Source organism: Rattus norvegicus, chromosome 14 (assembly GCF_021556685.1).
Source record: "Rattus norvegicus strain SHRSP/BbbUtx chromosome 14, alternate assembly SHRSP_T2T, whole genome shotgun sequence".
Lineage (NCBI taxonomy): Eukaryota > Metazoa > Chordata > Mammalia > Rodentia > Muridae > Rattus > Rattus norvegicus.
Window position 1 is genome coordinate 7,223,342 of NC_141547.1, and position 27,211 is coordinate 7,250,552.

The following is a 27,211-nucleotide window of genomic DNA, read 5'->3' on the forward strand; positions in this document are numbered from 1 at the left end:
AGCAATGTGTCGCTGAGGCCCAGCCCCACTGGAGGCATCTACAGCATACGTTTCTGCAACTGAGGCTCAGGATGTCAAGGAAGAAGAGAAGGAAAGATTGTTATAGCCAGTGGAATGGCTGGCGTGTCCTAGAAATGACACAGAAGCCACACCCACAAAGCCCAGATAATGTCAACACTAAGAGAAGGAGGAACTCTCCAGGGACCCCAGCCCTAGACAGAGAAGAACAGGCAATGAAAACTGCCTCTGAAAGAGGGAGAATTATTCTTTCCCAAGGATAAAGCCCCTAATTGTCTAGCCAATACTGGTGGCTGGCTGTGAAGCCTACAGTCGACTCTAGACAGTTCAGGGGGTTGCGCTTATATGGATATATGTGGGTAACAACAATAATGAAAGAAAAAGAGACCATGAACTCGAGAAGGAGCTAGGGTAGGGAATGAGAGGAACTGGAGAAAGGGGACATCAGAGGGTTTGAGGGAGGAGAAGGAAGCAAAAGTGATGTAATTGTATTTTAGTTAAAATTTAAAAGTTATTTTGAAACGTTCACATTCTTATGTGAATGTACAAATGTCCTCAGGTCTTGTGTGTTAATCAATCACGTGCCTTGTGCCAACAGAGCACAGAGGACAATGTCCGATCACCCTCAGGTGGAGTGATAGATCTAAGCTGGCATTTGGATGATGGGTACTGAACCCAGGTCCTCTGCAAGAGCAGTATACACGCCTGTGCCCTCTCTCCACCCCAGTGACCCACTTCTGACTGGCAAGTGGATGATAGACAAGAGGAGCAGGAAGGAGAAGGCTTCTCGTTCCAGGATCACACATCTAACTCCGGAGGACACAGATCTCACCCTGGTGAGCCCGGCTCTCGACTCCTTTCCATTTCTCCCAAGTGTGATGAAAGTGTTAGTGTCCTAGGACTACAGCAAGAAACACCACACGGTGGGTTCCTTAAGTGACTGAAATTTATTCCTTCACAGCTCTGAGTAAGAGACCCAAGACAAAGATATCAGTTGGTGTATCTTCCCCTGGGGCTCACAAGCTGGCTTGCAGATGGCCACCTCTAGCTGTGTGCTTGCACGGCCATGTGCCTTGGTGTCTTTCAAGTGTCCTTTTGTCTTCGTGTAACAAGGCAATGGCCTGGACTATGGCACTCATGAATGGCCTCCTTTTAACTTAATTACTTACAAATATTGTCACACTCTGAAGATCTGGGGGTAAGTTTACCTAACCCAATGGAAGAATCTCAATTACTATGCACAGGACATTTTGGTGTCCTCCTTCTCCAATGGCATGTAAATCTTCAATATGTCCCAACACTCAGAATAACGGACACCCCACATCCAAAAGTGTTATTGTTGTTGATGATGGTGATGATAATGATAATGATGATAATATGGTGGTTATTACTGATATTATAATACAATTCCAGTATTTCTCACTTTCCTCTCCTCCCTCCAAACCTTTCCTGACAGCTTTTCAAAAAAGGTCTCATGTAGATCAGACTGACCTCAAACTCCTAATGTAACCCTAAACTTCTCATCCTCCTGCCCCAACCCTCCCAAATGCTGGGATATTTTGATCATGCTGCCTCACTTTTTAAACTTCTTTAGAAATGTCCACAGATTAAAAATAATTATGTTTTTAAAAATAAGCATTTAGAATTTCTATTACAAATATTTCTGTATCCATCTTTCTCGGGGTTTCTATTCCTGCACAAACACCATGACCAAGAAGCAAGTTGGAGAGGAAAGGGTTTATTCAGCTTACACTTCCACATTGCTGTTCATCACCAAAGGAAGTCAGGACTGGAACTCAAGCAGGTCAGGAAGCAGGAGCTGATGCAGAGGCCATGGAGGGATGCTGCTTACTGGCTTGCTCCCCTGGCTTGCTCAGCTTGCTTTCTTATAGAACCCAGAACCACCAGCCCAGGGATGGCTCCACCCACAATGGGCTGGGTCCTCCCCACTTTGATCACTAATTGAGACAATGTCTTACAGCTGGGTCTCATGGAGGCATTTCCTCAAGGGAGGCTCCTTTCTCTGTGATAACTCCAGCTTGAGTCAAGTCGGCACACAGAACCAGCCAGTCCAGCCTCCTAACAATGCTGTTTAGTAGTTGGGAACTAAACAGGGCTCACTTAGGTTGTTCAGCATGCTGAAGGCTGGGGATCATAAGAGCATAAAAGCCCTGTCTAGATTCCAAGAAGAGCTGTTCAATCACATAAAAGAATGGACTAGGAGATGGGAAACAGTTTATTCCAGCGCTAGGAAGGTTTACTCCTTGTTGCAGAAATGCTTAAATCTGCCAGTTTGGAAGGATGATAGAGTTGCCCTCACTCCAAGAAGAGACGTGTCCCAACCCATAGCAACTGAGACCAGCCTGTCAATACCTTTAGAGAGCTCACAGATGGCCCTTGGGTGGCAGGAACATGAAAACTAACATGAATTAAAGTTAGAACAACTTAAGCAATAGGAGGAGGGAGGGAGGGAGGGAGGAAGGGAGGGAGGGAAGAGGGAGGAAGGGAGGGAGGGAGGGAAGAGGGAGGAAGGGAGGGAGGGAGGAGGGAGGGAGGGAAGAGGGAGGAGGGAGGGGGAGGGAGGGAAGAGGGAGGAAGGGAGGGAGGGAGATAGAGAGAGAGAGGGAGAGAGAGAGGGAGAGAGAGAGGGAGAGAGAGAAGGGGGAGAGAGAAGGGAGAGAGAGAGAGAGAGAGAGAGAGAGAGAGAGAGAGAGGTGTTGGGGGCTTCTGTTCTGTACGCAGTCAATGTTTCCATTTAAGGAGATAAAATCTGATGTTCCTGTTGTCCAGACAGACAACAAAGGGAGAGAGATAAGCCAATGCTAAGAGGGTTAAAGAAACAGGGCAGAGGAAAACAGAAGGACTAAGGCAAGGTACACTGAGTGAAGAGCTGAGAGAGGAAAGGCAGACACCAGTCCCGTCACCCAGAGAGTCTGGATTGCTCTTGTGAACTGAGAGGACAGACTTCCAAGAACGTCTCCAAAGCACCCCATGAGTAAGTCTCCACAGAGCATTTCTTCCACAGTCTTGGTTTTGGTTATTTATTTTAAACCCTTGAATAAGAAAAAAAAAACAGTTCCTTTTGTTCTTTGGTTCTCTTTTAAGACAAAATTTTCCCAGCAAAATTGCCCTGAAGACAAGGCTTGCTTTGAGACACACTGTCTGTGAGGTGGTCTATTTTAAGCCATGATATTATGATATTAGCAGGTTGTTACTCAGAGCTCCATTGATGAATGTGTCTGTGTCATGGCAGACACAAAGCAACAGTCTGTTTCCCCCTCATCCTCTCTCTCTGCCCTCTTTCTGCTCAGGAAGTCTGAGCACACAGCCTACTACAAAGACGGGATGCAACATTATTTCAGTCTCCCAAATGCTGCACTGATCCCAGGCCTTTGTAGCTCAGTGTGGAAGCCACGCCACTGGAAAACACTCACAGACTGTTTCAGCAGTTGGTCTGAAGGACAAAGCCCTTGGTATCCATGGTTAGATTGAAAGTGGACTCTCAGTGGCAAAGAGCTGACAAGGTTTAGTATCTTCTGAAAAAAAAAAAAAACAAACCTACATATGTGACCTTGAACTTCTCTCTCCAAAGGCAGCCTCTGCTTTCCAGGATCCTGGATTTTATTTATTTTTTAATCAAATGAATATGTATCACTCACAATAGATTTTGTTTCATCTTTTTACAAGTGTGACAAACGTAATCAAAATGTTGCTTTATGAGAGAAACAACCCATTGTAACTAAGTATAGTGTTGAATGATGATGATGTTCAGAGGAAGGATTTTAAAACATACGGCCCCAAAGGACCTTAAGATGCTAATATTTTTTCACATAAGAACTATACCTTTAGAAACCTGACATAATAGAATAAATATTTATTTATTTCAGTACCATTTATAATATACATAAACCAAAGAATGACTAAGTTGGGGTAAATACATATGGTATCATATCTAGTTATTAAAGTGTTTGAAGACTATTAACTAAAGCAAACCTCAGGGCCTATGTACAGCACAGCTTCAAGTGTTTAGCATCTTCGAACTCCTTTATTCCTTACACCAAAGTCATTCCACAAAAGCATTAGTATTTTCTATTTTATGAGTCTGTTGGTTATGACCCCGACAACCTCTTAGAGAAAAGCTGAACCCAGATCCCTGGATGGGTCCATTTCTATCTGAAGAATTTAAAATACAAATCACATCCATGCCTTTGCACTGACTCCTGGATGTTTTCTCCTGGCCTTTGGCATCTTGTAGCTTATCCAAGTGTTATCTCCATATTCATTTCCACATAGTATTTTCTGTCCGAACCACCCCACCCCCTTTAAAGGATAGCAGTCTCACTGGCTGGAAGCCTACCTTTACCAGGATTGTCTCATCTTAACTAATGACCCCTTCAGGAGTCCCTACTACTGCTCCAGTAGGTGGCAGAAATTAGCATCATGTACACGGTCCTGGTTTCTTGGGCATGTAGGATAGAAGCAGTTATGGGATCGCAGAGACTTCTACCCAGATTCTACAGGAAAGCATGTGATGTCCAGGCAAATACCCTGCTATCAGGGTCAAAACTCCTGCAGAGTCTCTAAGAATAATCCTCCTGAAACGGTGAAGGTGGCCCCTAAGTTGAAATGCAGACTCTAGGATGTCAAAGATGAAGAACTTAGGACACTCACCAAGAAACTCTGCAGGTACCAAGCAGAGCTAGCCCCAGAGAAAGCCCTTCAGGAAGCCTATAAAGCAAGCAGACATAAATGTTTACATCCTAGTTTATAGGATCAAATGGGGGTCATAGGTAAGTGTTACAAGAACCACACTCATGTGTGTGTGTGTGTGTGTGTGAGAGAGAGAGAGAGAGAGAGAGAGAGAAGTGTTTCCTTTGTTTAACATCTCCTTATTATGTAATAAAAGCAAGAAATCAAGTATCAAAAGTAAATCAGATCCAGAAGGCTCCATGAAAAGGCAGTAATCAGGAGTTTAAAAATGATGAGATGTTTAGCCACATGGCCCAAATTATTATCACATCAGTGAGAAAATGTAGTACTCTATACTCATTCTACAGCAAAGCACAAATAAAATGCAGCTTACGTCTATTGAGGCTGCCCCGCCTCGTGGCACAGGTGGAAGGCACCGCTACGATGAGTAAGTATGAGATGGAGAAGGGAGAAAATGGAGCGGTGTGTGCACTGTGCAGAGAGGAGGAACTGGGGACAGACAGCAGAGCCTGGTGAGAGAGGACTGGGTCTACATATTGTCATTGCCCGGTAGGGTTGCAGGGGTGATGTGAAGCAGCCTGTAGCTTACAGAAATGCAGACTCAGCACCAGAAAATACCAATGCACACTGGCTTCAGGATCATTCTGACTCTGGGGAAGAGAACCGAGATGAGGGGATGGTTCACTTCCTGGATTGGACCTCCTCAAAGGACTACTGTGGTCCTTGATGCCACCAGAGGCCACCTTAGTGTCTGTGGTCTAAGCTGCTAGCCCAGACCACCATGAAGTCTAAGATCCACGAGGGCATACTCGGTCTGTGCTGCTGACGGAAGCTGTGGGGTGTCCTTGGGCTTGGCTGCTTCAGAGGCCATGTTGAAGTGAGTGGCCTGTGCCATACCATCTGGGGCTGTACTGGTGTCCCTGGAGCATGCTGCCACTGAGAGCCACAAGTGGGTCAGTGGTCCTGGTACTACCTGGTGTTACAGGGTACTTGATCACACTAGGAGAGTGTGCACTAGAAAAACCTGTTTCTCATTGTGGTGTGTCTTGGTCCTAGAACACATCTTTCATCCAAGAGCTTTCTGTTTACTGTAAACAAGATTAAATAAAGCCAACCACAGGTCAAGAGGCAGAGCAGGCAACCAGTTGACCAGGAATGAACATAGAAAGAAAATCATAGAGCGGGAGGCAGTCAGGAGGATGGATAGAGAGACCCACAGGAAGTAAAAAGGAGGGTCAATCAGTTGGAAGAGTTTTTAAGACAGCATGGAGAAGGAGAACAGGCTCTTCCTTCTAGAATGTCAGTTGAGGAGGAAGGTCAGCTGGGTGGTTTCACTGCCTCTCTGAACTAGTAGGCTTGTACACCTGCATCTGGCCCCTGAGCCTTCATTTGGTAAAATCAAATGATTAGAATAAAAACAAAAAATGGTGGTCTGTAATAGTGTCTGTGGCCCATGGTATTACCCAAGGTCATGCATATATCCATGCACAGTGCCTCTGTTGAAATCCATGTTGATGACTGAGAGCTGAGCTGCAGACCAGGAGCCATATTGAAATGCGTGGTCCATGTGGCCACCTGGAACTGGCTGATGTCCCTGGGCCACACTGCTACCGAGGGCCATGTGTAGGTCAGTGGACCTGATTTGGCCAGAGGGCTGGGTTGATGTCCGTGGCCTATGATACTACCTAAGGCCATGTGGATGTCTATAATCTATGCCACGGCCTGACTGTGGTCTGTTATGGCTATGACATAGAACACAGACATCCACATGACCTGAAGCCTGTTGTTGCCTATGAGCTGTGCTGCTGCTGAGGACCAGGATGACGAGAGTGGCCATGCCGTGATGTGGCCCACACACATGTTCACTCTGCCGTTCTGTGATTGGACCACATGGGAGACAATGAAAAGGAAAAAGAAGCACCATGAGGACGATTTCACCCCCACAGGACCCCGCAGATGTGGGTGCTTGGAGCCAAGCATCAGACACAGCTCAGGGAACCTGGTGGGAGAGCAGGCAGAAGGACTGAAAGATTGGAGGAGGATTGCAACCACATTAGAAGAACAACATAGGCTGGCCTGAGCACCCAGTTCTCCCTGAGTCTAAACCACCAACGAAGGAGGGTACCTGGAGGGATCCATGACTCCAGATACATATGTAGCCAAGGATAGCCTTGCCTGACAACAAAGGGAGGGGAGGCCCTTGGTCCCAGGGAGGCTTGATGCTCCAGCTTAGGGAGATGCTGGAGTGGTGGGGCAGAAGAGTGTGGGTGGGTGGGGGAGCACTCTCATACAGGCAAAGAGGGCAGATATGGGATGGGGGGTTGATGGAGGGGGTAACTGGGAAATGGGATATTATTTGAGATATAAACAAATGGAATAATTAATAAAAAATTTTAATTAAAAAATAAAAATAAAAAAGGTTTTCAGGAACCACTGGACACTATTTGAAAACTGTTGATCTAGGGCGTTGACCGTGGAGTAAGGACCAGTATCAGTCGCTTTTCCTTTTTCTTTTTTTCGGAGCTGGAGACCGAACCCAGGGCCTTGCGCTTCCTAGGCAAGCGCTCTACCACTGAGCTAAATCCCCAACCCCATCAGTCGCTTTTCTATTGCAGTGGTAAAACACCCCGACCAAGGCAAGTCCCAGAAGAAGGAGCTTACGTGCGCTTACAGTCCCGAATGTCATTCAGAGAAGCATGACAGACTTGTGGAGCCACAGGCTTGGTGGCTGAAGCGGGAAGCTGGGAGCTCACATCCTGAGCTGCAGCCACGAATCAGAGAGCAACCTAAAAACAGCAGAGGTCTTCAAACTTTCAAACCCCGAGGCCATCTCTCCCAGACGAGATCGGGCGCGTTCAGGGTGGTATGGCCGTAGACGAGGCCATCTCTCCCAAACCTTCCTATATAGCACTGACTAGGAACCGAGTACTGAAGTGCCCCAGACTGTAGGGGGCGCTTTATTCAAACCCCCACAGCACCTAAATTAGAAAAGAGGAGAAGATCACTGGAGGGCAGAATTTCAAGATGCTGAGATCTGAGAGCAACGGAAGTCCCAACAGTGGCAGCAGGAATTGCACCAGTGTTTAAAAAGCTTCAGGGTGGAGGGAAGCAAGCCACGGGCAGCACAAAGAGCGAGGAAGGATAAAGTCTTCCTTTTGAAGTCGTGAAACTTGAACAAGTCCAGTAGTATCCTGATTAATAAAAGTCAGGAGAACTGGTTAACCACTCTTCACAGAGCCTTCAATACCATTTCAAGAGAGAACTTAACCACTCCTGCTCCCTCCTTGGTACGATTTCAGCTCGTCTGTCTGCAGTTAATGCATAGCAATTGATTGCAACTATGTTACCACCAGCCAATCCAGACGACAATAGCTATCCCAGCATCCATTGCTTTGAAACTCTGTAAACCCTGTCCTGTGGAACAACAAACCAGCAACGCAGGCTTTAGAACCCTGAAGAAAGAGCCAATAGTTTATGACATCTAGAAAGTGATTGATTCGTCTGGTTTTATTCTTTGCCAGCTATTAGTAGCAAAGGTCAGAAAACAACAATAAGTCAGTGGAAACTTCAAATGGTCTTACATCTCTCTTTTATAGACAAACGAGACCCAGTGTCCCCAGGAATGTGCTGATCAGAAATCAAAGTGACATCTTTGGCTGAGCTACAGAGACAGAAAACCGGGAACTTCGACTCTACCCGTAGGGGCCACGTTTAGGAAGGTTTAAAAAATAAATCACATCTAAGTCCCAGGTCTAAAACTTCAAAAGCAATTACCCTTGCTCAGTCCTGGCATTTCGGGAAAGAGCTAAGGGCAGCATGGGGAGGAAGAGACTGGGACAAACTAGAGGTATCCAGAGGCCCCCTGCCTTTGCCAGTGAGAACATTACTTAGCAACGAGGAGAACGATTTGTCAAGCTGATGTTCACATTCCTGGAGTAATTAATTTTCGTCCACACCATTGAGCATGAAGAATTAGAAGGTACATGAAGCAGAGCGCTGTAAATGTTCTTAGGTGAGAACTAAGGAGCCCTTGACAATGTTGGTATTACTTAACACTCACTGACCAGCCAGCGATGGGCAGGGCGCTAACCATAGCAATGTGGTGATGTGCCACAGAGCCCCAGCCAACGTAGGGTAAGCAGGAGCCCCATGCTCTACCAGGACTGCTGTCTCTCTGCACCAGGTCAAAATTTAAATTCTGGCGATCGTTTGGGAAATGCTTTATTTTGGCAGCTGCTGTTCTGCCATAAGAGCAAACTCAGCAGATGTTTGACGGATCGCATACCTCTGGGATATCTTCACTGACTCATGATGCTTGTGAGAGGGTGTTAGAGCTCAGGTGAGAATTTGATGATTTCAAAATGTGCAAACCCCCACCCCAGCTCCGAGCTTGCTGCCCTCACTGCAGAATTCGGAAGAGATGAGAAGATGTCATTTCTTTTACCCAAACAGGAAGAAGAAAACGTGCCAAGATGTCTGTGGGTAACAGGAAGCTAAGGATATTGCCAGCTATTAAATCCATGCTCTGTATGAACTCCTGTGGGCTCCCAAGTGTGCCGTGTGGTGCCAGCTCCTCTCTGCTGGCAGTGTCATAGTGTGTACGGAATTTCTGCTTCTGACTTTGGTATAACAGACGTGTCTCACAGATGCATGGCACCGAGAGTACCACATGCTGATGCCCCATCAGGAGGGGGAAACAGTATCAAAACACAAACACAGCCATGTGCAAAATCAACCCAAAGGAGCAAGGCTCTGTGCTTCAGACCTCTCTCTAGAACTTCAAAGATAGGAACCCCCATGTGTGCTTGCTACTCAGTATGACCACAGAATCTAATGACAGATGTGGAAAGTTCTTTTTATCTATGCTAACTATCTCTGTTTTTGAGACTGGTGTTTCGGCCAAAGTATGTCTAGACAGCCCACTGGTAGAGTGTGCATAGCCGTGCCCTTTCAAACAGATTCAAAGGGTGCACTCCGAAAGTCCTTCAGCTGTCAAGCTCATCCCACTCCCTCTACCTAACTTCAAATACGTCATCCTCTTAGGGCTTTCAGGTCAATCTCTCTTGATTCGTAAGATGAAGAATTGCAGTTCAATTGATGGCTTAAGACTTCCTCTACAAAGGTAGTAGGCTGTGGCCACTGAAACTAGGTTCACTTTGAGCTCTTGACTCCACTGGTTCTCTGATAGAAGAGAGTGAAGGTTTGAATATGGAATCTCCCGAAGGTCCCTGTGCTCACAGCTTGCTCCCCATCTGGTGACAGTGTTGAGTGGTGAACAGACCAAGCAGTGCCAACTTCGTTGATGGGTTCATGGGTGGATAGGCACTTAGGAGGCAGGACATAGTCAGAGTGAGTCCCAGAAAGACATATTCTGGTCCTGAAGACCATTTCTTCCCTCTCCTCTCCTCCCCATTCCCTTCTCCTTTTTCTTTTCAATCCTCCTCTTCCTTTTTTCCCTTTAATCTCTCTCCTCCCCTTTAACCTCCTTCCCCTTTAATCTCTCTCCTCCCCTTTAATCTTCTCCCCTTTAATCTCCTCCCCTTTAATCTCCTCCCCCTTTTCCTCCTCCTATTTATTCCTTTCTCTCCCCACTCCCCCATTTCCCCAGGTGTCCATGAGGGGTATAAGCTCCCTCTCCACACATTTCTCCCCTAGGATGTTGAGCCTCACTACAGGCCCAAAGCAATGGAGTTAGCCAAGTATGGATTACAACCTCTGAAACCACAAGTCACAGAAACCTGCTCACAAGTCATTTCCTCACATTGTGTCACAGTTACAGAGCACTGCCCGGCACAGGTCTACTTGTGGGAGCTTTTCCATGCAATATTTGGACGGTTAATTGTTAAACAAGTTATTTTATCTATTTTATTTATATCATGTTCACAACCCCGTAGATTTGGTTCTGATGCTAGCCGTGGTTAAATGATGGTGCTTTAGGTGGTCTTACTAATTCAAAATAACTCTTTTAACGTTTTTATTTTTTGCAGGAGAAAATACGTCATGTCAATGTGGACCCAAGAAGTAGTGATGAGTAATGCAGCAGACCATGAGACACTCGAACATCAAAGGTGACCGCTTATGGCATTTATCCACGGAAATGGTTTATTCTAGATTTAAATAAGATGAGTAATCTGGATCTTTGCTGCTTAGGAAAGGAATAGGAAGAGAGATTCAGCCCCATCAGCCAGAATGTTTTGTCCAGCCTGGTAGAGAAGCCTCGGTACTGGTGATCTTTGTGACTGTTTCACTTTCTTTCCGTATTTGTTATCTCGTTTCTTTTTCACCACAGACACGTGACACCAGGACAGGGCAGACAGCTGTTTCCATCACCTATGACAAATGAAACTGAGACAAAGATTCACTGGGAGCCACAGCTTTGCCGTGAGAAATTGGAGCTCTGACAGACACCGACTGACTACAGCATAGTCAGGACCAGTGCATTTGCTACCCTAGAGGACAGCTCGTAACTCGTCAATCTTGCCACTATTGATGTCTGGACCATTAATGCCTTTCCTTAGGGCTGCCCCGTGTACGAAAGGATGCCTACCAGCACTGCTGTCCTCCATCCACCAGCCAGAACAACTGCTCGCCCTTCTCCTAACAACCTGAATTGTCTCCTCACACTGTCAAGTATCCCTTGTGGAGTGTATCTGCCCCCGGCTGAGTCTCTGATCCTGATGCCATTTTGGAAAAGTCATATGGCTTCCCTGCTCTCAGTAGCCAGAAAAGCATTTGGTGAGGCAGTCTTTTACCATCTCCAGCATAAGGGAGGGAGGCCCTTTGACATACGAAATGATTAGAGCATCAATATTTTGTTTGCCTTCTTTTCTTATGGTGGGACTAAAATGTTCATTACTTCTTCCAATAAGGTTGCTGGGACACAGTTAATTCTTGTCCAAGGTGACTCTGTTACCGAAATACATTGCCATCCTTGCCTCTCATTTTCCTGAGCTGGTCTAGCAGGCTAAGGAACAAAACTTGGGTCTGTCATGCATGGTTGCAGAAGAAGTACAAAAGCACCCACCTGAGTCTGCGAACAATCAATGAAGTCCAATTCATGCTCCAAACCTAAGGTCCCTGAACTGGCATATCGTCACATTGATGGAAAACAAAGAATTGCTCCCCAAAGTCACCTAAAGATACCATTTGGGTGGGAAGTGCTTTTGGATTATGTTCAAAGGAGGAGAGAGAAATGGCAAGCAAAAGTGGAGATGCTGGAGGGATAGAAACGCCATGCCAGTCCGGCACGGACAACACCGTCCATCCGGCGGTGTCCCTGACATAATCAGTTCACAGACAGCTGTGCTTTGTACATGTGAGTGCAACTCAGTCACCAAGAGGCTTCAGCTCTTCAGAAAGGAAGGAGGGTGGGAGAAAGAAGAACTACAACTTGTCCAACCCAGATCCAAAAGAAGACTTGAAGAACACACACATGTTGGATAGAAATGCTACATCTACACACAAGAGGGACAGAAACCTTGTCACAGCCAAGAACCAGGTAACTGGGAGTCCACAGGGAATACTCGGCCTCCTCCTTGCCTCAAGATCGACGACTCCACACACAGAACAAGGACGGTTCCCCTCATGTCCACACGCTGCAGCCAGAGACAGGACTACACATCAAAGCGCAGATAAACCGTTTTCCATCTTAGACTTCACTGACCTTGGTAGATAAAAGCCTGGGGGGTCCCTATCCCAAAGAAAGGGGAATGTTAACAGGACACTGTTCCCAACCATTCTGGAGAAAGTCAGAACACTTCCTGTCTTTATTCCATATGCTGTGCCCATGAACCAATTCTTAAGCTCTTACATTTTAAAAAATTATGAGTTAAAACGACATAAATGGGCATAAGCCCCTTTCCTTCCTTCCTTCCTTCCTTCCTTCCTTCCTTCCTTCCTTTTCTTTCTTTTTTCCTTCTTCCTCTTCTTCTCCCTGCCCCTCCTCCTTCCTCCTCCTGATCCCCTCCTCTCTCTCTCCCCCTCCCCCTTTCCTTCCTCCCCTCCTCCCCCTTTTCTTCCTCCCCTGCCCCTTTCCCTCCTCTCCTCCCCTGTCCCTTTGTCCTCCTCCTTCTCCTCCTCCTCTCCTCCTCCTCTTCCTCTTCTCCTTCTCCTCCTCCTCTCCTCCTCCTCTTCTTTTCCTTCTTCTCCTCCTCCTCTTCTTCTTCTCCTTTTTCTCCTCCTCCTCCTCCTCGTCTTCTTCTTCTTCTTCTTCTTCTTCTTCTTCTTCTTCTTCTTCTTCTTCTTCTCCTCCTCCTCCTCCTCTTCTTCTCCTTTTTCTCCTCCTCCTCCTCCTCCTCCTCCTCCTCCTCCCTCCTCCTCTTCTTCTTCTTCTTCTTCTTCTTCTTCTTCTTCTTCTTCTTCTTCTTCTTCTTCTTCTTCTCCTCCTCCTCCTCCTCTTCTTCTCCTTTTTCTCCTCCTCCTCCTCCTCCTCCTCCTCTTCTTCTTCTTCTTCTTCTTCTTCTTCTTCTTCTTCTTCTTCTACTTCTTCTTCTTCCTTCTTCTTCTTCTTCTTCTTCTTCTTCTTCTTCTTCTTCTTCTTCTTCTTCTTCTTCTTCTTCTTCTTCTTCTTCTTCTTCTTCCCCACTAAATGGCTATGCATTCCTCCTAGGGGCTTCTAATTGTGAGAATTTACTATTTTATCAGAATTTGGGGAGTTGGGACTGGTAAGCCTTTGTTACTAGGGTATGGTAACCAATTCTTTGAAATATAATCGTTAGAATAATCCTCCAAATTAGAACCATATTCAGACTGCAACAATTCAAAATTCCCTTAAAATTGCCCTCCGGTTTTATCTCAATGTACCTTCTTCCAGGCTGCAGGGGAAAATCCAGATATTTTATGCAGAGCCAACCAAGCTATCTTTTAAATTTCTTTTGCAGAGGGCTTTTTCATTATCCACAAGAAAACAGGAGCTTGCAGAACACGTTTCCTATATTTTTAATGAGGCTCAGCCTTAGCAACCCCCTGACAAAGAAGCTGATTTCCTGTGTGCCCCGCTGCTGCTGGTTGATCCCATCTGATTCTTCTGAGAAAGAAGCCCTAATGACCGGCAAAGCAATGCTCACACGTACCAACCCTACAGCTCACCGCTGTCCTCACCATCTGCAGCAGGTGTCTGCCGCACAGCGCAGAGGGGAGGGCATTCTCTTCATTTCAGGGAAATTCTCCACATCTTAAAAATGTAAAAGAGAGATAGAAATCTACACTCTTAAGTTTCTGTTACCTTAGCCTATTCATGCCTCTGTAAAGGCCAGAGACTCACTAAGTTATTTAGTAGCCCAAATGAAAAGAAAAAGACACAGGTAAGAGGTTCAGTCAAAAGCTTTGGGGTATAAAATAATTCAGTCCCCTGAGCTCCATAGTCTGAGAATATTTCTGTTTTCAACTGAGACTCTCAATGGCTGCTTTTCTATTTACTCATGCAGACTTCAACAAATCATTTACTTATCCACTCATCTGTTTACATCTGAATACACAGATTGCTAATTGTCTACGTAATCTATTGTTTGTGAAAAAAGAGAATTCCAGTTTTGTTTGGGGGGTGGGGGGGAAGCTAGGCATTTGACTAGAAACTACAATTCCCAGCATGCCCTTGTGGTCGGTGTGAACTGTTATTCTATGATTAGGTTCTGACCAATGAGATTCAATCATGAGCAGCTGGGTTGCCAGGCAGCTGTTGCCAGCTTCCTGTTTATGCTAATTTCAGTGAAAATTTTGAATAGTGGTGACTTCCAAGAGAGGAGTTGATGTCAAAGTTGAAAAACCAGAAAGGGAAAAAGAAAAGTACGTGTCTGAAAACTGTATAAATCATATCATTTCTACTAACTTTCCAGACGTGTTTGTATAAAATTTAACCGTCAACAAGATGACATCAGAGAAAGAGGCTAACTCTCCATCGTGGTTTCAGTGACACTCCTCAGCGGTATGGAGGGCAAAAGCTGGAGACCAAGACATTAGAAAGACAAAGGTCAGCTGTTGGTTAATGTAATGGCACCTGGCGCGAGTTGCAGGAGAGAAAAGGATGGTGCGCTGGAATTTGCTAAGGAAGGGGTAACGTTAGGTGCTGTACGCACAAGTGAGACCATCCATGCGACTTTTTCACACATTTAAAACTACTCAAATGAAAACATGACAATTACACAGTTTTAGTGACCCTTTCAATTATGAGATACAAATTAATAGACTAATCAAAGGTAAGAGGGGGAAGGGCAACACTGTGTGTTCAGCAGAACGGAGGTTGATACCCCAGTTAAAGGGTGAGCGGGTGAACCTCTAGTCAGTTTCCTTCTTGTTATATCCAGCGCTTCACAAGATATTTTTCCACTGTGAGTGAGTGTGAGTGTGTGTGTGCACGTGCGCATGTGTACACTATCTGGTCTTTCTGCTCCTAGCTCCTCATTTAAGTAGGATTTCCAGTTCCAAGAACTGGGCAACTCCAGGCTTCAGAAACTGCCCAGCCACCTGGTCTGAGGCAAAGACTATGGGTCAGCAGCAGTTTCTAGACTTCCCCAGCAGCAGTTTCCAGCCCTCCCACATACCCTCGTAATGGAATGTCCCTAGAGATGGAGCAAGATAAAGGTCACCTACCCCCAGAACCCCCTAATGTGCTTTAAATCAGGTTGCAAGCTCACTTGGTTGTCTCTCTATATCGGTAATGGGAGGCCCCAGCATGCTGGACTTCTGCAGAATAAAACACTCTTTGTGTTTATGTACTAGCTGAGCCTGGGGCATCATTGTTCCATGAATCGTGGGCCCATTCAATATAAGTAAATAAAAATAAGTTAAACTCAGAGTAGATGTCTCGTGAATGTGGAAGGAAGGGAGACTATGTAAATACTGACAACTATATGAACAACAAAACGTTATGCGGGATTTCTTAGCTGAATCACATTCTAATTGTATGTGCTCACTGTAGACACAGATAGGGCTAAAACTGTCCTACACAACATTTACTACTCCTGCACGGAGAACTAGAAATGTACTACTCCGGCAAGGTGTCTTCTAGGTCGGTCTCTCACCAACTGCTGTTTCTAGAAAGTCTTTGTCAAATGCTCCCGACACTCGACACAGCAGACACCTGGCCCCCATTCCCACGTGGGAAAGGGCAGAATCTATTCATCCTCATCTGGCGTTAGTGACAGACAGTCTTGTGGGCCTATAGGCATCCCAAAGGAGCTGGGAAATACTGTCCTGGCTGAGCACTTGTTAGACAAGCACACTAGAAGGGAGACCACAACTCCGTTTTTGTTCTCCCTAAGGTAAGTTGGGAGTTTTGTTCGGTTTATCTCAGGTTAGAATAACTCCATTGGTTTAAAGTGTTGCTAGACCCATAAGAGACAAAAAGGGGAGAGGGAGACCAGTGAGAGACGTTAAAGCAGGACAGAAGGTAGCTGGGGGTCTGAGGCTGAGCAAAGTATAATGAGACATACTTAAGAGAATCTCACAGAAAGCTGATTACCTTGTATACAATGACAAGATTATTTTAAATCTTTTTTTTTATAGACTCAAAAAATACTTAAATATGGATTACATTCTAGAGACTGGATTTACAGCTCTTCCAAAGGTCCCCAGTTCAGTTCATGTGTCGGGATGCTCACGACGGCTTGTAATTGCAGTTTCAAGGGGTCTGGCTCCTTCTCAGGCATGTGAGGAAACACACACGAGTACAGCATACACTGCACGGATACAGGGATACAGGAATAAAATAGCATTAAAAAATTACATTCTGGGGGTTGGGGATTTAGCTCAGTGGTAGAGCGCTTGCTTGCAAGGCCCTGGGTTTGGTCCCCAGCTCTGAAAAAAAAATTTAAAGCAAAAAATTACATTCTGTCCCAGTCATACCAATTAAAAGGCACAGCATCTAACAATTCCTTAGCCTCCTCTTTGTGTGTTAGTGAAGTGAAATTCTTCAGTTTAAGAAACAGTTGCAGATCTGGGTGAACAAAAGTAACACTTTGGAGTAGTTACTAAGCTGCCAAAGTGGTTGTTTCTTATGCTAATTGGGCGTGAATGTTTATCAAGGGATGAGAGGTAATTATCAGCCTATTCATTTTGGTATTTCAGGTAGAAGCTTCCAGAAACAGAACAATAAAGTAGAAAGAGAGGCGACTACTTAAAAGTCTCCCAATAGAAAAGCAAGGCTTGCTGGGTGAAAGGGTATATGAAATAAAACTTTACTCGAACTTCTGAGTTAAGTTCAGCTATGGCACTCATCCAAGGTTACTGCTCAGTCAATTGAAAACGAAACCCAATGTTTATATATTGGCAAACTACTATTCCAAACTCAAGGGGTGGGGGAATCCCTAGGCATTGCGTTCTCAGAGCCAATGAAATAAACTGAGGGAAAACTGGAGTGGCTTTGTGCCAAAATCCCTTTTGGGCTGGTATCACAGAGAGAGAATGGCTTGATGTTCTCAGATAAAATGAGAAGAAAGTTTGTTAACAAACACACCCACAGCTTTAAATACATTAATGACATTTGGAAAATCATTCTTATAAAGTTTAGGGAATTTTTTTATAAAATTCAGAAATTTTAGGAATTAGGTTTAGAAATTAGAAAAATGTTTAATAGTTCAAGGAAATTTATAGATAATAGTTTCCATCCTGTGTCAGATAAAAAAAATCAAAGAAAATTTAAGAACCCTTTAACAATGGAATGGTGACTCTGGGAAGAAAGTTCCCCTTCTAGTCATCAAAATGGTAGGCAGACTCAGGTCATGAACTGTATGCCTATCAATAAATTCCTTTCTTATGGAACTGAATGTTTGTTTCTTTGATTTTCCTGTCTTTCTCTTACCAAGTTATGTTCCTCCCTAAATCTTGGAGTAGTGTCTTCATCAAACATAGCATTGTTTAGTGAGCATACAAGAATTCTAAGCAGAGGGGGAAAAAACCAAATACACAAGCAAGAACCTAGCAAAAAATAAACATTGTCACCGTTTGCTTTATTGTAGCTTAGAAATAAAGCAATGAGCTTTCTGTGTGAAGTTTGTACTTTCATAGTCAAGAGGCAGAATTAGTGTTTGTATTCTGTAGTCAGACTTGACTCCCACATATTCTGTCTGTTTGGATAATAGCTTAATGCCTTCATAATTGGATTTCCACATCTGTAAAATGTGGCTCATAGCAACAATAGTAGCTGTCTCACAGGGACTTCAAAATGTGTAGATAAAGTAAAATATACATGAACTCAACATACAAATAGTATAAGTAAAGAATACTGTCTTGTCCTTACGTTTACTGAGATCTAGGAATTGTGCTTCAGAAACCTCTAGTACCTGAAGTATTGCCTAGTATTTGTCATTACAAAGACAGAAAATGTCAAGCCAACATTTCCTTAAGCATTACTTGGGAGAAATGTCCTGCATATGATGTCATTTGGTCTATGTATGTTGTGTGGTTCTGATCCTGGGGAGATGTGAATAAATGTCAACACATCCCATCCTGAGGAGATGTCTACACATCCCAGAGAGAGAACTGATGACAGAACCAAGCAAGGATACCACTAAAGTCCAACATGGCAGACAGAAATATGGGTGAGGGGTGACTTAAAGAAGCAGAAATTACTCAAATACAGCTGCATCCCCAAATACCACCCCGGCATGGGTGATACTACATAAAAGAGTTCAGTTGTTCTGAATATATTCCGGGAAGCTCAGCTGGGCTTTGTTTCTTCCAGGCTGTTTGGCTCCTCTGAGCCTCTTCTAGGCATCTCAGCTTGTTAATAGTGTCTCTCTGCAGTATTTACTCCTTATCTGTAGCTAGGCAATCTGTTCAACTTCAGGAACTTCCTGGAATCCTCAAGTTGTCTGCTTCCTGACTTAATGAGCTTCCCAGCAGGATGGAATGTTTCACCTGTGTCTTAAAAAGGACACCCTCTGATAAGCTGTGCATCTCAGACAAGACGGCTACACAGAGCTTAGAACCGTTGTTTAAGTTATTCAACAACAGAAGCTTAATTGAAAAACACATTGACAAACAACACACCAAAAGCAAATTGTGTAATTTGGAAAGGCCTTGGTGAATGTTCCTGTTCATTTTTTAAAAAGATATCAAGCCAAGACTCTTCATTTGTGACTTTTTTTTCCCTGAAATTTATAACACTGTCTTATCTACATGACACCATCTTTTCCAGCTCAAAATGGCTTATGTGCTTTGCAATATCTAAGACATGAGCTGCTGAATATTATCTTGCAGTTTTTGTGCTGAGGACTAGCAGGGCTCCTGGTTTAAAACCTGCCTGGCTGTCTCTGGGCTACTACAAGTGTGAGAAAGTGTTGGTGGTCTGCTGCTGCTCTCTTGTTATTTTGTTTTGTTTGTCTTTTCACTTATTTGTCCTGACAATTACAGAGCAATAACTTCTTAACCTTGGGATTTTTATGAGCCTTTGCCCCATGAATTTGACAGATTTTTTATTTTATTTTATTCTTTTACATCTTATGTGGGATAAAGTACCTGAAGGCTGTGCATACTGGGTCTTTAGACCAGCACTTTGAAGGTACCCTGGCAGGGACTAATGCTGAACCTACAACCATACCGAGTATGCAGTAAACTTAAACCACCAGGACTTAACACCTCATGTAATAACCAGAAGCAGGTTGCAGAACTCCATCTTACCCTAGAGCTCAAAAGGCTCTGAATGGGCCTTTCTGAGACAATAATATCAGAAAATGGCTAGGGTTAATCCACTGGCAAACTGCAATTGGGCAGTGGTTCTTGTTAGCATCAGAAGCTGTTTACAGCTAGCCTCTGAATCCAGCAATGACATCATCCCTTCTGTGTCTGCTGCCATGGCAACTGCCACACACTCCCTGTGCTTGCCTCACCTGCATCACCTGTGTGCTTCATCACCTAGGATACCTCCACATCACCATCTAGATAAAAGACAGAGACCCTGACCCATCTCCCTCTTTTTCTTGTCCTTGCTTCTTCCCCTCTCAATAAAGGACCTCTCTCGTGGGAACTGTGCTGGCTCAGCGTGATCTGTCCAGAACAAGCCATTTTCAACTAACAGTTCTTGTAGCACTGTGCCTTCCTCCCAGATCTCCCTCTTGACTCTTCTATTCCCAGAAGCCTCCGTCACAAACTGAAGACAACTGTTAATGCAAATTCAGTAAAAGTTCAGAGAGAGGCAATTATCCTGAGACATTTGGAAGCCAATGCTAAAAAACGTTTCGGAGATATTCGGGCATGGGCTCCATCTTCTCAGCTGACTGCATCACTGGAAGTCAACAGCACTAGTTCCCAGTTCGGTACAGGAGCCTAGGATACCTGCCATGATAAAATTAATGTATACAGAAGCACAGAGATAGCCCCATGTGCAATGGAAGGCAAGTGTGGACTGAAGGAGAAGACGCCAGCATCCGGCTTCCACCCAGATAGGTTCTCATTGTTCTAGAGTGCTCCAAAGAGAAAGAACCCAGGGCAAAGGAGGACCCATTAAAAGTGTCCTTATAATCAGAGAAAGAACTGGAAAGCTTGAAGGGGCTCGAGACCCCATATGATCAACAATGCCAAGCAACCAGAGCTTCCAGGGACTAAGTCACTACCCAAAGACTATACATGGACTGACCCTGGACTCTGACCTCATAGGTAGCAATGAATATCCTAGTAAGAGCACCAGTGGAAGGGGAAGCCCTTGGTCCTGCCAAGACTGAACCCCCAGTGAACGTGATTGTTGGGAGGAGGGCGGCAATGGGGGGAGGGTAGGGAGGGGAACACCCATATAGAAGGGGAGGGGGAGGGGTTGGGGGATGTTGGCCTATAAACCGGGAAAGGGAATAACACTTGAAATGTAAATAAGAAATACTCAAGTTAATTTTTAAAAAAGTGTCCTTATGTTCTCTTCTTTATAATTATCCCACTATATTTAGTTCCTTATTCTTCAAAGGGGAGAAAAAGGAAAAATGAGAGTGAATAGAGGGCATGTGTGTGTGTGTGTGTGTGTGTGTGCATGTATGTGTGTGCATCTGTGTGAGCATGTATGTGTGCTCACGGGGACACAATACATATACACACATGCATATAATGCATGTGTCTGCATATGTGTGCATGTGTGTGTATGTGAGTTCATGTGCATGTATGTGTGTGTGTGAGTACATGTGCTTGTGATTGGGTTGTGTGAGTGTGTATGAATGTGCATGTGTGTGCACATGTGTGCATGTGTGTGCACTGGTCTCCCACCTACTTTGTTGGTTCTGTTATGAACAGACTGCTACATGTGCTGGCAGATTCACGTGTTCTACACTCATTCTGAAAAGCTCCCAGGAAGTACACTTGACCCCATATGCGCACAGGTGTTCACAATCCACGGGTTTTCATTTCCAGCCGAAAAGCTGATTAGGAGGAGCTATGTCATCACACTAATTATGTTCTGAGCTGAACGCTTTTATTCATTTCACATGTCCGTCACCCCACACTGCCCTGAGGGTGAGAAGAAATGAAGCCACAGAAGAACGGCTGAACTCGGGTTTCTCTGACAGGACTGTGTTCTCAGGGCTTCCTGGATGAATCGTTCTCTCTCTAAATCCCTTACCCATACTCACAGAGGATAACAAGACACAGCATCTGTGACACAACGACTCCAGAGCACGTCATCCTCTTAACTCGTGAGAGAAACTCGTGAGAGAAACTGTATTCTGTATATTGGGTTGTAAGGTCAAGCTTATAGACGTGTAAGTGTTACATTTATCTAAGACTGTGGCATTTGAATCAAGTTCTCTTGGTTTTGTGGTCACTTACAGGATCATTTATTTTTAAACAACCATTTCTGAATTTTAACGTAGTAGGGATTGGAAGGATATGACACAGAGTGGAATTGAAAGGCAAGATTATCGGTAAGAAAACATCTATGCATGCATCCTTGTGGGCCGGGGCGATTGCTCAGGTGATTTGGTACAAGGGTGTGGTCCTAAATTCAAATCTCTGGAGATCAAGTAAATGCTGGGCAAGAGGACCCATGTCTGTAATCACAGCGCCCCTGTTGGGAGAAGGAAAATGGAACCAGGATCCACAGAAACCTGTGCTTGGTCTGGAGAACACAGCAGAGGTGAGAAAACTCATCAAGGTAAGAGCTGCAGGTGAGGCTATGCGTGACCTCCACACGTGCACCCTGCTCACACATACATAAACATACACATGCCACATACACAAAGAGAGACGTTTTTAAAGGAGGTTCATTAGTCAACAGAGATGAAATGTAACGATGTATAGAAAGGAATAGGGCTAGGGTACAGCGTTGAGCTATGTCTGGCTGGGGACTCATTGTCTTGTGAGCTGTTTCCTTTATCTCTCAAAATCGCTATGCTTTGGGTAGGATACAGCTGTCCACATTGGTATAGATCAATAAATGGTCTCATGGAACCAGAGTTACTTATTGAAGCTTGCACGGTAAGTGGCAGACTGAAGTTTTGCTCTTGAGCATGTACTCGTTTTCCAGTGCATACTCAACTCGATCTAATGTACTTGGGAGTTTGAATTCCAGCCAGGAGATCAGGGTGTTTCTCCTGTTTTCTCTCCACTTCCCAAATGCATTGGCGCTCTGCAGAGCATCTGTGACACACGTTTTTCTTGCTCTTCTGGGTCTCTGCTTTCTCTTCCTTTTGGAGAGAAAGGAATATAGCCTCACTTACATACAATCCCACACCTCCCATCACGGGCTTGCTGATTTACTAGTCAACTTCTATTCAGAACACATCGTCTTAGTCAAGCTGAGCATCTGAGAGCAGAAACAATTCAATGGGACGTTTGTTTCACAGGGATGACAAAATGTTTCTCTTCCTTAAGTTGACTTTGTTTAATATACCATGCTGAAAAGCTGGTAAAACTCTTCTCTCTCAATAAAATATAATATGCTGAATATGTATTGAGAACACCTAACTGGGGTATTTGCAAAAGACGGTGGGAGCTCTCGGGTAAGGGAGCCACAGCAAATGACAGCACCTACGCTACAAACCATGCTTACAGTACAGCAGGGCGTGGCGTGCATGTGTGTCTTCAGTCACACTAGTTCAGAAGAGTATGGTTTACGTAAACTTTCTCTTTACATCAAAAGCCAGGGATTTAAAGTGCTTGTCTTCATTCAGAAGAAACATACACAGGAAGTGAAGCTGCTTGATTTTTTCCCCCAACTCCTCTCCTCAAATCATTGATGAGTACACAAAAGAATAAAGTGTGCAGAAAGTAGATGGGTGTACAGGGTGGGGGAGGGGGAGAGGGGACCATCTGCTTTAAAAGAAGACTCATGGATGGTCAATGAATACATTTGGAAAGGTTCAGTGTCTTCAACTATAAAGTAAACACAAGTCAAACATACATTGGAATTCTGTCTCACCACAGTCAGAATAGCCCACATTAAGAAAGCCAACGACAGTAAATACATCTGAAAGCTGGAGGGTGAGGAACATGTATATGCTGGTGGGAGGAATGCAGATTGGTTCAGCTACTACTGGAATCAGTATGAGCACTCCTCAAAATGTCCGACAGATCTGTCATGTGATTCCGCTATAATGTGCTTGTGTTTATTCAGACAAAACAAAGGTCATCATACAATAGAGATACTTATGTGCCAGTGTTTATTACAGCCCTCGTCACAATGCCAAGCTATGGAATCAGCCAAATGCCTATCAGTGGGGAAACGGATAAACGAAATACGTACACAATAGAGGATTCCTTGTTATACTAAAGAGATTCATGTTGCCATTTTCAGGAAACTGGATGGAATCATGACCCGTCGTGGTAAGTGAAATGAGCCAGATTCAGAAAGACACTGGCTTTATGATGCCTGTCATGTGTGGGATCAAGCAATGGAGTAGATATGAAAGTAGAGACCATGATGACTTAAGAAGACCAAGGGAACCATGGGAGAGGAGAGTGTACTAGTTACTTTCTGTTGCTCTGATAAAACACCACGACCCAGGAGGAAACTCATAGGTTTATTTAGGTGTGTGGTTCCAGAGGGACAAGAGTTAATCAGGGGAAAGAGGCTTGGCTGGAAAGGACAAGTTAAATAGGCAGCAGCAAGAAGCTGAGAGTTCTTCTCAACCATGAGCACGAAGCAAAGACAGGAAACTGGAGTGAAGCGAGGATCTTGATTCCCTAAGCCACCTCCAGCAAGGTCTACCTACCTAGACCTCCCAAACAGGAACCAACTCCAAGGACCAAGTGTCCAAATGCCTGAGACCATGCGAGACGTTTGTCATTCAAACCACTACAGAGGGTAACAGAGACATTGTCTTAGTCACTGCTCTATTGCTGTGAGGAGACACCATGACCAAGGCAACTCTTATAAAAGAATGCATTTAACTGGGGCCTTGCTTACAGTTTCAGAGTTTAGTCCATTAGCATCATGGCGGGGAGCATGGTGGCACGCAGAAAAACACAGGCTGGAGAAGGAGCCAAGAGCTACATCCTGATCCGTTGACAGAGAGAGAAGAGAGACTCCGGTTTGGCATGGGCTTTTGAAACCTCAAACCTCACACACCTCTGAATCTCTTAACCCTTTCAAAGGGTGCCACTCCCTGGTGACTTAGCCTTCAAATAAGCAACTGTGGGAGCCATTCTTATTCAGACTGCTACTGATATGATTATGACCAAAGTATATTATAGCTAAGTACAAAAAATGTCCCAATAAAATTCATGTCATTTTGCATGAATAACGTATGCTACCTAAAATGTTTAGAAAAATAATCTGTTTGACTCCCACTCCCTCCCCCACCATGAACAAAGAACAAATATTTATCTAGTCCAGATTAAAGATGCATCCTCTATGAGCAGGGTTCAGTTTCTCCAAATAAAAACACTCTCCATCCATACTATTCCCTATCCCTTAAGGTTTCCCTATGACATAGGTATTAGTAGAAAAGGATAAAGCATGTGTCCTGGAGGCCTTGCAGGGCATTGCTATCTTCCGTCACCGACGGGAAGGGTGTCGTGCTAACCTTCAGATATGTATGCTATGTTGCAAGTACAACATAAACAAGCACCATATGTTGTATCAACATAAGCAAGTAGCTTTTGTTGAGCTTCTCACTGTGGCTCCTACTAGCATTTCCTCCTTTACTCTAGCTGAGAGCTAAGAATTCACAATGTAGATTTTTGACCCGGAAGTCCTCCCGGGAACCATTGAGCTACCTGCCCTATTGCCACCTCTACCTATTTGCATCTCCTGCTGAGTCTGTACCTCCCCTGCACCTGGCCCTCACTGATCTGTCCTCTCCAGCACTGGCCCTCTGCCATCCCTCCAGACTCTCAGCTCTGCAGCGTGAGCATGAAGGTCCCCATCTGATCCACAGTGGTCTCTTCTAAAAGATCCGTTAAGTCAAGAGCCCCAACTTTAGGTAGCGCCCAAATCCATGGGCCTTTAGTTCATCCATAAATGATGCCCCCAGAGGGAACGGGAACACATTCAGCCAAATGCTTCACTGTCTTCTTCCCACCACAACCTTCATCACTGGTACTGCCATGGTAGGAAGGAAGGAAGTATTCATCTATGTCCCTGTCACTTCCCCCTTCAATTAGAGAAAGCCTATCCTACAGGAATGAGTTTGTTGCCATGAAGAAAACTGTGAATAGAGTTCTTCAAGCTCTGCTTTAGCAGGCTAAATGGAAGGAGGGAAGGAACTGACATCTCTGGCCTGAGACAACAATAACGTCTTAAAAGCTAACACTGGGCACAATTTGATTTTCCTATCAGAAGCTGAATACTATGTAATTCTTTCTCATTAATTCTACACTGTCAGTTCCCAATACAGTCCCATGTAATGTCTATTCTTGGAAAGTAGGATAGAAGTCTTATACAATAAAAGGCAAAAGAGAAAAGTGCCTTAACAATTCTCAAACCATGCTCTAATTATACCTTGGCATAGAGGCTATTATAAAGTGACTGTGGTTGGTATACTCTGTGGACCAGAGGCAGGACTCAGCTGTCTGAAACCATGAGTAACTACTTTACACCAGTGGCTGTTTATAGCCTAAACCAATTCTTAGAACGAAAAAAAAAAAAAAAGCCAACAAATTATTGCCACATAGTAGCATGACCAACACTAAAATATTGATAATAGAAATATTGTGAAAAAAATGAAACTAGAAAATTACACATTGCTGGAAGTGTAAAGTCATACAACTCGTTCAAAAACAATTTGCAGCTCCCTACAAAAATTAAACAAATGCTTGCCAGATGATGCCGCAACTCCATTCCTAGATATTTGCTCAAGAAAAATGAAACCACGTGCATACACATTCCCAGATGCTTTATGTGTACGTGTTTTACCCATGCGGAAAGCTTGAATATCCCACAGGTCCTCGCTTCGGCAAAGAGTGAAACAAATTGTGGGCTATCCGTAATGGGATGTACCACCCAAAACAAAACAGAGTGTGGGTGACACAGACACACTGTGCTGAGTGAGAAGTGTAGACGTAAACCAGCTAGCACACCTGATAATCTGCAACAATAATCAAGCCATTGTTCAGTCTTCACTAAGGTACCCTAATAGTCTATAACTTGGAGACTTTCTTAGTGAGGGTTTTACTGCTGTGAGCAGACACCATGACCAAAGCAACTCTTATAAAGGACAACATTTAATTGGGGCTGGCTTAGAGGTTCAGAGGTTCAGTCCATTATCATCAAGGCAGGAACATGGCGGCATCCAGGCAGGCATGGTGCAGGAGGAGCTTGAGAGATCTACATCTTCATCTGAAGGCTGCTAGCAGAATACTGGCTTCCAGGCAGCTAGGATAAGGATATTGAAGCCCATTCCCACAGTGACCTACTCCAACAAGGCCACACCTACTCGAACAGGGCCATACCTTCTAATTGTACCACTCCCTGGGTTGAGCATACACAAGCCCCAACAGAGACGTTTGTACAATCTTGCTATTCCAGAGGGCAGTTCCTTTAGATATGTGCTGTGTATCTCTAGGTCATCCTGTCCATAGGGCCTCACTCCTCCATCAAGTTAGCCACCTTCTGCATTGAGGGGAGAGTGCTTTAAAATGCCGACATAGGCGTAGACAGATGAGAAAATAAAACAAAAACTGGATGCAGTCATGTGCCCCACTGACAAGAAGGTAAGGGTGCTGATCCCTTTATGAGTACAGTGTAGGGAAAGAGAAGGAGGGAGGAAACAAGAAAGTCAAACTCTTCACTGTTGAACCCAAACTTATAGCTCCATGTTGCAGGGGTATTCACTGAGCACGGATTGCTAGCCCAGTGTCAAGTATGCTGTACGGTTGTCATCAGGAAGACATGACCCATTATCTTGTGTCACAGTCACAGGAGAGTCAAAAAGTTTTCTTTCTCTAGAGCAATGGCTCTCAAACATCCCAGTGCCATGACCTTTTAATACAGTTCCTTGTGTTGTGGTGACCCCCAACCATAAAACTATGTTTGTTGTTGCTTCATAACTGTAATTTTGCTACTGTTGTGAAGAGTAATGTAATATTTGGGTTTTCTGATGGTCCTGGTGATCCCTGAGAAAGGATCATG

The 27,211-nt window shown here is 44.5% G+C and overlaps 1 protein-coding gene and 1 long non-coding RNA gene across 4 annotated transcripts in view; one reads left to right on the plus strand and one right to left on the minus strand.

The window, feature by feature from the left end:
- The window catches only part of Arhgap24 (Rho GTPase activating protein 24), a 629,479-nt gene that overhangs the window by 463,099 nt on the left and 139,169 nt on the right, over nucleotides 1-27,211 (minus strand). The window lies entirely within an intron of this gene.
- Nucleotides 601-14,549, plus strand: LOC102549277 (uncharacterized). Of its 3 annotated transcripts, none has more exons than XR_015636848.1 (4): nucleotides 601-941; nucleotides 10,716-10,796; nucleotides 11,018-12,395; nucleotides 13,608-14,549. It is a non-coding gene; the product is annotated as an uncharacterized LOC102549277 (long non-coding RNA). The 3 variants fall into 3 exon arrangements; XR_015636850.1 differs by having other exon boundaries at nucleotides 673-941; nucleotides 11,018-12,226; XR_015636849.1 differs by having other exon boundaries at nucleotides 690-854.